Raw genomic sequence first — 11688 nt, forward strand, 5'->3', positions numbered from 1 at the left:
GAGTCAAAAGGCACTGTGGACACTGGTTGCACTGAGCGGCCCTGAACTATGGGGACTGCCTGGGCGATGCAGGAGGTTAGGTGCCTGCAGCCTTTTTTTTACCACATCCACTCCTGTCCTAAACAAATGATCAAAGCCATTAATCATTAATTACCACACACCAACCTAAGTCCTCAGAACTCACCTTTGTTTGGGATGCAGTGGATCCAATGCCTGCCTAAATAGAAGATGGGGGACCACTCCCCTCCCCCAGATCCCTTCAGTCTCAGGGGCGTGGGATCATGCCTTCAAACTGACTCTGATAACAGAGCCACAGAACATGGGGTGAATTGGAAATGGGTCTGAGGAACAAGAGCAACGGAAGGAAGGCATGGAACCAAGAGGCAGACATGTTGGTGAAAAGCAGCCCTCACTTGAGCCTCTCAGGAGAGCTAGAAAGGTCTGCATCACTCTGAGCAGAGGCAGGAACCACAGGAAAGACACTTAAGGCCACCAGCTATGAAATGAGGTCCTGTGGCAGGCTGGGGCTTCAGGACTGCAGCTTGACAGCTCATGTATCCTGAAGGAGGGTGAAGAGAGAAATACTGGGGTCCACTACTGACATAGGAAGAACTGTGTTCTGGACCCAACACAGCATTGAGCACCCTCAGTTAAATGGGAAAGTCCTCAAGCCCAGAACCTCTGCAGACTTCGAGTTAGATGGAAAGCAGCTGTTCCTTGTTCTTTTTAAGACTGCCTAATAATCTGTTATTTTTTGCCTACTGGGTTTTAGGTTTGTTTGTTTTTAATAAAGAAAATATATTACAGGGAAAAAAGAAAAGAAAAGCAACTGTTCATGGGCTCTAGACAGTAATCGGCAGATAAGCCATGGTTCTATTGTTAGATGTGTATCCTCCACGGCACAGCAACTCAGTCTTAAGCAACCAGCCTCACATCTGAAGAGGGAAAATGCATTGCGCTTCTTGGTTTGTTCCTATCCCTTCTTACAAACAGGTTGATTGCGTGGGAATAGTTATGTGGTTTTCCCCTGTATTCTGCTCCACACAAAGAGTAAATAACTGAAAACAGTTTTTGGGTTGCTTGTTTTCTAAGTTTGTGAGAAAGGCGACACCAGAGCCAGAGTCTAACAGGGCAGATTACAAATGCAGGGACCCCAACTGGGGTGTAACTTGATGATAGAATGTTTGTTTACCTGGCACACCAGAGGACCGGGCTTTGATCCCCAGTACCACATACACAAAGCAAAAGAATACAGGGCATTGAAAGACAACAGATGTTTTGCCTTTGGAATATAAATGGAAGGGATTATGCATATTTTTTTCCCTTCAAACAGAAACCAAATACATCAGCAAGGGGATATGGTCGTGTGCGCCGGAACTATTATTTCTTCCTTCTGAGGAGCCCCTGTCAGTTCTGAATGGAGCCTTCCACCATCAGCTCAGGTATCCATGACAGCAACAGCCCTGAGCACTTTCTGAAGGGCAGCCCTGGGCGCTACATCATGCAATACATTTTCCTGGCGAGATCTTATTTAAATTCACAATATCTTAGTGAGGAGGCTGCTTCCTGATTTAGAGACACAAAAGCTAAGCTACCTAGGAGGCTGTAGAACCACCCTTGACCCAGGTCTCTAAAATGCCTACCTCCCTTTCTCCAGAGCTCCCTCTCTTTCTGATACTTTCTTAGTGAGAGAAAAGAAAGGCAAGAGAACATCTTCTGCCTTGCTGTATGGTCCCAGAGAACATAGGAGTCAAACATAGGCACAGGGCTGGATCAGCAAATTCTGATATCATAAAACCAAGGTCAGATCTAACATTTATGCTTCCGGTACTCTCCCGTGGGCAGGCTCATCACACAGTTTAAGTAGCTGGTGATGAGCATCACATAAGTCCTCCGAGCAGACAGGAAAGAACTGGCCTCCTGGGTTGGTTCCTTCCTCCCTCTGCTTGTTCAGCATCTTCTCCCTGTGAGCAGGGAGCAGCTGGGCTTAGTGAGTTGGAACCCAAGCAGATCAATAGCAGGAAGATGTGAAGGCGTCGTTAGCAGAGCGCTAATGTTCACCGCACACACATCCAGGGTGCCAGTCACCGAAGGAAGGTTAAGTAGAATCATTCTGATGTCAGATGATTCATTGTGCTGGAACATGGGACATTTTTCTGCCTCCGTCACTTAATACAGCTTCAGTGAGGGGGAACTCAATGTTGGTTTTGAGTATTTGCGACAATGCTTTATGTGCAATGTTTACATAAGTAATAAAATGCTACCTGTCAATACATACAGTATATTTGTATGTATATATGTACGTAGGTAGTGTGTCTGCTAGTTATACTGTGTGCAAAACAAAAATTGAACATAGCTTTTGTGGCCCTAGAACAGAGTGTAAGGCAACCAAATGCCAAGTTCTTTGACAAATGACAGCGGTAAAGTAATAACTGCTCACGTGTTTTGCAAAATCAAGTTTTTGCAGTTTTGAGAGTATTTATTTTTTGTTGTATTTTTCTTAAACGAAGGCACAATACCAGAGCAGTGACTAGTGGCCTTTAATCGAAGATGCTGCTGGTGTGTTGCCCCCGCCCACACAGGGACACTCTTCTGTAGGAGTGACAGATGGGCAGACCTATGGCATCATGCCAGCTCCTTCCTGCCACTCACTACCTGTCTTCTCTACATTGTGCTGAGGGATAAGGTTCCTAACTCAAGCTAAAAATCCCCTGTGCTCCTATAAGAGCTGCGAGGTGGGGGCAGGAACACTCGGTAAAATGGAGGAGGAAGATGGATACGTTCATTTTTTTTTTCCTGGTTAAAAAAAAAATTCCAGGAACACCTCTCTTCAAAATTAGATAGATCTCATGAAATTTGACGGAGGCCATGCATGCAAAACTGTTAGCTGTGTCAAAGGCCAAGAGCCTGTCTCTCACAGGGTTGCAAACACTTCTGCACGGATGCAGCTCAGACAGAGATGTTTCGTTAGCCGTCTAGTCACCCAGATAAAACTGCCCTGCCTGTCATTCGTCTCACCTATGATCCTAACAGGAGAAAAAGGAATCACACAAGCCTGTGGTCCTAGGCATCCCTAGACCCTGAAGAGTGATGCCACAAAGAAATGGAAATCCTTACAGAGACGACACATGATTGATCTGCTACTATTTGGAAAGAAAGAACTACTGGGCTAGCACAGGACGAAACACATCTTATCTGAGTCCCGATAAGCTAGAAGGCTGGGGTCAGGAAGATACTGGCCCCTAAAACAAGCCCACAAATCTAAACTCCTTGTTGACATATCCCAGGAGAAGTGCTGAGCGAGGCTAAAACGCCTCCATCTGTCACGCTGCTTATGTAAGTGGGTGGAACAATTGCTAGCATGGACTATTTATTTAAGCACTTGCTATCTTTCTGGGACATGGTTAACCAAAGGTGGGCTAGGCTCTATTTGTCTTGTTATATTGGCCTTCTGCTGGATTAATTTAAAACAGCTTTTTAAATAAATTATAAAGGCCTCCAGATACCTCTAAACTGTGACTGTGTATAAATATTTAGGAGCAGTAATGGCATAAATATAATGTACTTCTAACTCTTTCACAAATACACTTGAAAGCGCTTGGTACACAATGACAGACTTCTTCAAATAAGACTTCTCTAAACCACTGCTGTTTACCAACAAAAAGAGCTGTTGCCTACAGGGGACAATAGGCTCAGAGATTGAAGCATGGAAAAAATTAGAAAACACCGACTAGTTACTATGCAATAGAAAGACAAGGAAAGCCCTCATGGTTCTCACCCAAGCTGGATTGCTTGAGCGAAATCAGACAAAGCAGAAAACAGCTCAAGTAGGCTCATGCTGTTGGAGCTGATGTATGTGTCTTCAAAGTGCAGGCAGTCCAGAGCCCTGCCATTTTTACCTCAACAGTCTCTCTGTGTTCTGTGGACCAGGGCTTGGGGTTTTCTGTGGGGTATTAATCACACCCACCTGGGAAAGACATGGTACACGAGACATAAGGAGACTGTAGAAGAACTAGGGAGACCCTAAGTTACTGCTAGAGTGCCCCAGAAGTACAGTAGAACCTATCCTTTCAGATCCAGGGCTTTGTTGGTCCCAAGGTAAGAAGAGGATGCCCATCCCCCAACATGTCATTGCACTCATCTCTACCTGGGTTCGGGAAGGAAACTGCTAGAAACCTTCCTTGGAGAAGACTCTTGTAACTCAACATAAAGTTGATATCCACAACTTCTCACTTTCAAGTGGTCAATAAGAAATGATCTGACCTGAGTGTGGTGGCCTATGTGTTTAATCCCAGCACCCTGGGAGCCTGAAGCAGGAAGAGTCTAGGCTCCAGAATGGGACCTTGTCTCAGAAACAAAACAAGGAAACACATAAAACAAGCAAACAAAGGACTAGAGACATGACCCAGCAGCTGAGAGCTCCTACTGCTCTTGGAGAAGACCCAAGCTGGGTTCCCAGAACCCACATGAACGGTTCCTTCGCCTTGGGATCTGATGTCTCTGGCCTCTGCAGGAACCTGCAGGCACCTGCAGGCATCGGCACATACCCGCCCTCACCTACACACATAAAAAATAATAGAAATAGGCAAACACTTGAAATACAGAATTATGATGGCTCATGCCAGTAATCCCATACTTGGAAAGTGGAGGTAAGACCACTTCCTGGTCATGACCAACCTGATCTGTAGAGTGAATTCCAGATTAGTGGAGGGAGTTACATAGCAGGACCCACTCCCAAAAGACCTAGCCAAACACACACACACACACACACACACGGATTTAAAAAGAAATAATCTGGCTGAAAGCTGCCTGGATCTCATTATAGATATTATATGTAGTTCTTTAACTATTTTCTGGGGACATTTCTCTATAGAATTGCTATGGCAGACAATAGAGAACTCTGCATTGGAAAAACTGAAAATCAAGGTGCCAGCAAGCCACAAAGGGCAAGAAGCAAGTGGTAAAAACCCATAAAAATGGGGGGCTAAATTTATGTGTTTTCCCGCAGTCACGCTTTTTTATTAAATCAAGATGATTTATTCATATTATTTCATTGAACCTAATAGATTCTTTACCCATCTTCACCCTCCCGTGACCTTGGTTTTATGATATGATAACTGTGTCGATTACAGTCTGGTTGGATACAAATCAGTTCTGGGATAGCCTGTTTGACAATGTGGCAGGAGCCACAGATAGACAAGGACAGTTGACTTATTAGATGCAGAGGGGTTGGGGACTCACACAGAAGTGACAGCCTGCAGGATGGGGGATAATCTTCCCGGGACCTAGCAGGAAGGGACCAGCTTGGAAAAAACAAAAAGCAAAACAGCAACAACAAAGGAAGAACAACCCTCGTTCTGACCTGGCCTCCTCCCAAGGCAGTTCTGCTTTGTCCCATCCCAGCCTCCCCACAGAAGCAGCCACAGGGCTCTCATGGGCTGGGTGCCTTGGAGGTGTCCACTATTTCATTTCATCCTCCTGAGAGCCCTGAGAGGTGAGCTGTTAGTGTCTGCCTTACAAATGACAAGTCTGAGAAGTGGAAGACCTGCCTGGGTAGCTGAGTGGCTAGGAAACACATTGGAGTTTATGAATGCCGCGCCAAGCAGAATATTGGAGTTTTTCTTTCTTCCTTGATTTCTTTTTATCCCAAGGTTAAACTGCCATGGTCTTCAGGCCCACCACCTTCCACTTTGGGAGTCTAGTACATGCGTTCTTGCGGAGGAAATACCAACACATCACTTGAACTTCGGCTTTGCGCTGTCATCTGGGGGCCAGCCATCTGTGTCAGGGGTGTCACTCAGGAAGAGGGTGAGCCGCTCAAGGAATGCATCATTGTTGGGTTCTGCGATGTTGCTGACAGGCACTGAAATGCAAGGACATTTAGAAGAGACCAAGGTCTTAGGGGGCCTCTTGGAAGCACAAATGCCTCTGAATTGTTTTCAGATATCGGCCAGAGAATCCATTTCCTTCCACAGCCTAGAACTTAGAGAACCTTTTCTGCAATGGCTCCTGAGTGCCTATTTTATCCCTGTCCTGTTATTGATGAGCCAGAAAGTCTCTGCTTTTCCACTAACACCCATCTTCTGCTGTTTATTTTAGACACATTTGCTGTTGTAAGAAACAAAACGTCACCTCCAGAGTGCCCAAGGGGAGCAGAAATAAAGCCCTGCTTCTTCTCCCAGGAGACTTCTATGAAATCATGTAGCAGAAGCAAAGAGACATCCAACCATGGTTTAAGGATTGGAAATATGCAGCTGAGAAGCTCCATGGGTCCGTCTTCCACGAGCCACAGGCTTCCCAGCCTGGACGGCCAAGCAGCTGTAGGCAGCTTCCAAGCACGTTCCTGCCTCAGCCCAGGCAGGAGGAAATCCCAAACTCGGCTCTACCAGCTGCCATCATAACGTGGGGGTGGAGAGCGAGGTGCCAATCACTACACAATTCAGAAAGTGGATGTGGAATCCAACTGGGCTTCTCTGCTGGAACCTTCTACCCGTTCCCCTCTCACGAGAGAACTGAAGGAATGGCACAGGAAGCAAAAGTACCTTTTTCAAGGATGAAGACTCCATACCCTGAAGTTTTGCTTCCTGTTAGTTGTGCAGCGAGAGGAAACTGGGATGGATTGCTGCCCGTGGCTTACTTTCCTAAGGACAAGCTTAAAGAGAATGTGAAAACATCTGACTTCCAGGCTAGAAATCATATTCAGATTGTATTCAAGAAATGGTAATGCTTCCTTGGGTGGCAACTAATTATATTTTGGGTTTTTATTTCTACTTAGAGAAAGAAATACAGTAACTTGAGTCAAAATTCCACAAAGAGCCTGGCCTTGGGGGACGCAGGAAGATCAGAAATTCAAAGCCTGCTTGATCTTATGAGTGAGTTCGAGACCAGCACAAGGACCCTAGTGAGACCCTACACTGAAACTACAAAGAGAGCTGGGAATGTAGTTTAGTAATATAGCCTTCGCCTATCATGTATGCGGCCCCCTGTTAATACCAGGGTTGGAGAGGGGTTTGGGGAGGTACATGTCTCTGCAATGATACACCGTGAAGTTTCCCATCCTTCCCTGTCACAGCTGCTGTCCTTGTGTATCCTCCCAGAGATGAAGTCTGTCTTCAAACAAGTGCACATCTTTTTGCCCCTTTCTCCATAAGTAACAGTACTTCATGTCCAGTCCTCTGCTGCTTATCATTTTACAGTACATCTTGGAATCATCTGGAAGTAGATACCTAAAAAGTCATCTCATTTTGCAACCATATAGTATTCCATTCTGCAAAGGAGTAATTGCTCTTTGTCATGCTATCTTCTGATGCTTGAACCCTAACTTCCTGTGGTTTGGTTATTTAAATCTAGTCCTGACCACTGAGTTCAGTTGAGATTTTTCTTAAATACTTGAGCTAGGTTTTCTATACACAGTAGTTTGATAAATACCTCACTTTGAGTGAGAAATGCCCCCCTCATAATCTAAGGCAAGTGAATGCTTGCTCCCAGTTGTTGGTGGTGTTTAGTAGATTTAGGGGGTGTGGCCTCATTAGAGGAAGTTGGCCACTGGAAGAGCGTATGATGGCCGATTTTGGTTGTCAATTTGACTACATCTAGAATTAACTAAATTTAATGTTTGGTTTAATCTTAAGAAAAGCTGCTCCACCAATGCGAATAACTCCAATTAAAATGGATTAGAGCAAATTAAAATGCCTATGTTTAATAAATGCAGCACTCTTGGGTGGACCGAGACAGCATGGCAGGGGAGATGAACCCACACAAACCATGGAGAGCACGTGTTCCTTTTCCCCCCTGTGAGCCTGAATAGCCTGTGGGAATGGTCCTGATCCACCCTGGGGAGGGGTCAGCGCTTGGCAGGTTGGGAGTTGAAGTCCGGACCAATGCAACTCCCAGGCCAGGGGCTAGGGTGATGCTTCCAATCATTCATTCAGTATCTCAGTTGAGTTCCTATTGCTGTGAAGAGATACCATGACCACAGCAACTCCTATAAACATTTAATTGGCATGATTTACATTTACAGAGGTTTAGTCCATTGTCATCATGGTGGAACATGGTGGCATGCAGGCAGACATGGAGCTGATTGTCCTACATCTTGATTTGCAGACTATAGGAAGTGATCTGTGTGTCACACTGAGTGAAGCTGGAGCAAAAAGGACCTCAAAACCCACCTCCACAGTGACACACTTCCTTCAAGGCCAAACCAACTCCAACAAAGTCACACCTCCTAATAATGCCACTCCCTATGAGCTTATGGGGGGCCAATTACATTCAAACTACCACTCCAAGCATCTGGGCACACATGTGAGCCATTTTTCTTGATTAGCTCATCTGAGGTGGGAAGACCCACGCCTTCTGGTGACAGCTACATAAAAAACCATGAAAGAAGGAAGTTTGTTCTTTGCCTGCTTGCCTTCACTTTCATTGGCAAGTTCATCTACCCTGTTCCTGAGGCCTTCCTTTGCTAGTGTTAGAACCTATTTCTCAGGGATTCCAACCCGGAGTGCAAACTGGCAGCTCTCTAGGACTTTCCTGGGACTCCCACACTTGATTGGGACAGCGGAGACATCCAGTCTGGTAGACTGAACAGCTCCTGGATCCCTCATCTTTCTGTCGGGAGTCCGCCATTGAGGACCTACTCAGACCACAGCTTATTAGCTGCTCTCATGAGTTCTGTCCGTTCTCTTCATGAGACAGCCCGAGCATGGTTAAACACGGCTCTGGCAGGCTTTCCCCTTTCCCGGATTTCCTCGGCCTTGCTAAAACCACATTACATTCCTGAAGCTAGCTCCAAGATCCATTGCTTTCTTTGGCCAATTCTTCCTCCGGGGGCTGACTACCAAGGTCCAGTTATTAAAGTATGGAAGTTCAACAATCAAAAGCCCTGTGGCTCACCTAACTAACATGTCCAATTAAATTAAACACCTCATCCTAACACGGGGTTTCCCCCTTTACCTTTATAAACCGCTATTTTCCTATGGGTCACATCTGTCTCCTCTAACCAGAGTCAGTCCTTTGTCCTCTGGGACAAACACTCCTTACCCCTCTCCCTCCTTCCTTCCTTCCTTCCTTCCTTCCTTCCTTCCTTCCTTCCCCTTCTCCCTCATTCTCTATCTCCTGTCTCTCTCTCTTTCTCTTATTCCTTTGTGCCAAGCACTTGGTTTTCGGGTGTGCTAAGCTGGTTCAGGTCCCTTATAGGTTCTTTCGAGAACTCTCACTAATACACTAGGTTTGAGAGTTCAAAGACTCAACCATTTTGAGACTTGATTTCTCGGCTCTCAGCTCCCAGCTTTTGCCACTATGTCCCTGCCGGTATGGACCCTAACCTGGAACTGTAGGGCCAAACAAACGTTCCTCCTTAATTGTCTTCACCCGTATGTTTGTTACCACGGCAACAGAAAAGTTAATACACTCGGGTTCCAGAAGAGTTCTCTTCGAACCACACTACTGTCATCTGAGAACTGGGTCTCCAGAATCTCACACCCACACAAGCTACTGGGTGGCTGCTAAAAAGAATCCTATCACTTTTGCAGAATTAAAAAAAAAAAAAAAAGTTTAAACTTTAGTAGCATTTCATTACAGCTTAAAAGTGTACCTGTGTGAGCTCGAACGGGGTTGTGCTGACACTGTTTTCAAAGCAGTGAGCAAACACATTAAAACAGAAAACGTGTTGGTTTTGCTCTGTGCTGCCACTGAATTTCCCTGGGAACAGTTTCCTTCGCCTGATGCACAATGCACTAGAAAATGATTAAATGGCTCTAACGCGGAGTGTTAGCGATTAACCTTAAAGAACATTCGAGCTATATTTAATTATAATCCTCAAATCCGTTCTCCCCATTTTTGGAACTGCATTATTCATATCATTGTCATAATGACATCTATTTTTGATAGCACTCAGGACTGAGTTCCATCGCCATACTGTTAGAAGAGAGGCTCTTGGAGCATGCGCTTTAGCAGGGTAGAGAAAAGATCTGAGCGCAGCAAGCGGCCGCTCATCCCAGGAGTCCAGTGGGAGAGAAGCAGGCAGAGAAGTTTCTGGGCGGGTCCTCAGCCAGAGCCATTTGAATGCTGATGCTCTGGGGCTCCCTCTCCCACTCTATGAATTTACAGGCCGTCAGCAGATACCAGCTCTCCAGCTTCTGGTGCGAACAAGGTCCGTTTGTCGTCCATGTCATGCAGTATACCAACGTCTGAAGTGGGAAGTTTGCAAAATAGAAAAGTTCTATTTTATTTGAGAGGCACAAATCTAAAGGATCCAAGAACCCAGACTCCCAAATCTAGCTCCCTGAGGCTAGGATTTAATAGTATTTATGGGATTAAAAACAAGATGATCTCAGGTGTAACAAAAACAATGGTTATTGGGGTAAACTGAAGTGATCAACTGTCTGCTTGTATGGTCAAACTCCACAGGTCTTCAGAGGGCTTGTGCAGAGAAAACAGGCGTCAGCTGGATCTGAGAATGAAATGAACAACCAGAAGACTCCTGCTCAAAGGCAAATAAAAGAGAAAGAAAAGAAGAAAAAAGGAAGGGAGGGAGGGAGGGAAGGAGGGAGGGAGAGAAGGAGGGAGGAGATAGAAAGAAAGAAAAAAGAAAGGAAGGAAGAAAGGAACGAAGGAAGGAAGGAAGGAAGGAAGGAAGAGGAAACCTCAACTGGTTTCAGATAAAGACCTCCAGGTTCCTGAAAAACAAGCCCTCGTTTCCATAGTGACCACACATGGAAGGTATTCTGAGTAGCAGAACTAATGAGGCATGCAGATTAGCGGTAGCACCTTTGAAATCCATAATGAAAGCAGGTGGACTGAACTGGAGGCTTTGTTCTGGCTTCCCTGGGGTTCACCACTCCGCCTATTTGCTGTATTCCTGTTTGGAGGAGGACTTGCCTAGGTGTCTCAACCTCCTCATTCAGTGCCAGGTGCACACTAGGTGCCCAACGTGGTCTTACTGAATTTTAATTTCTCCGATGTCTATAACACAAATAATAAAAACCCAGAGACAGACATTGGGGTTTAGCCTGAAGATCAGAAAAACAAAGAAGCCAACCACTAGAGAGACCTTTTACCTTTGCCAAATCTTCAGATCAAAAACGGGGAGATCCTGTCTCCACGAATCCCCAGGAAGAATTCCTGTCTCTTCCCTTTTATATTCCTCTCTCCACCCAGTTACATCACTCCTGTCTCCACCTTCCTAGTGCTAGGATTAAAGGCAGGTGATCCCAAGTGCTGGGATCATCTTTGTGTGAGCTCTGTTTCTCTTTTAAATAGATTCAATCTTGTGTAGCCCAGGGTGGACTTGAACTCACAGAGATCTGTCTGCCTCTGTCCCCCAAGTCCTGGGATTAAAAGTGTGTGCCACTACTCCTTGGCCTGTAGGGCTGACGAGCATAGCTGCTTTGCCCTCTGATCTTCAGGAAAGCTTTAATTATTAAAGCACAAATAATATACCATAATAGATGTTATGAAAATGAGAGGGGAAAGGGGCTTGTAGGAACAGTAGATGGATGTCTATTATGTATCAATACTCAAATAGAAAACAGATGAACAAATGAGTAAATAAACCAAACTGAGGCATGAAAAGGAATTTACTGCGCACCACAATAATGAAGCTTGAATTCCAGAACCCTTCCCTAGTGCCTTTGCATTCATAACCTTAAAATATTTTCTTAAAGACTCCCAGCGTTTAAAGCTTTAGAG

The sequence above is a fragment of the Microtus oregoni genome, unplaced genomic scaffold, assembly GCF_018167655.1.
Source record: "Microtus oregoni isolate MIOR12 unplaced genomic scaffold, Mior012 000014F_ref0000157, whole genome shotgun sequence".
Classification (NCBI taxonomy): Eukaryota; Metazoa; Chordata; class Mammalia; order Rodentia; family Cricetidae; genus Microtus; species Microtus oregoni.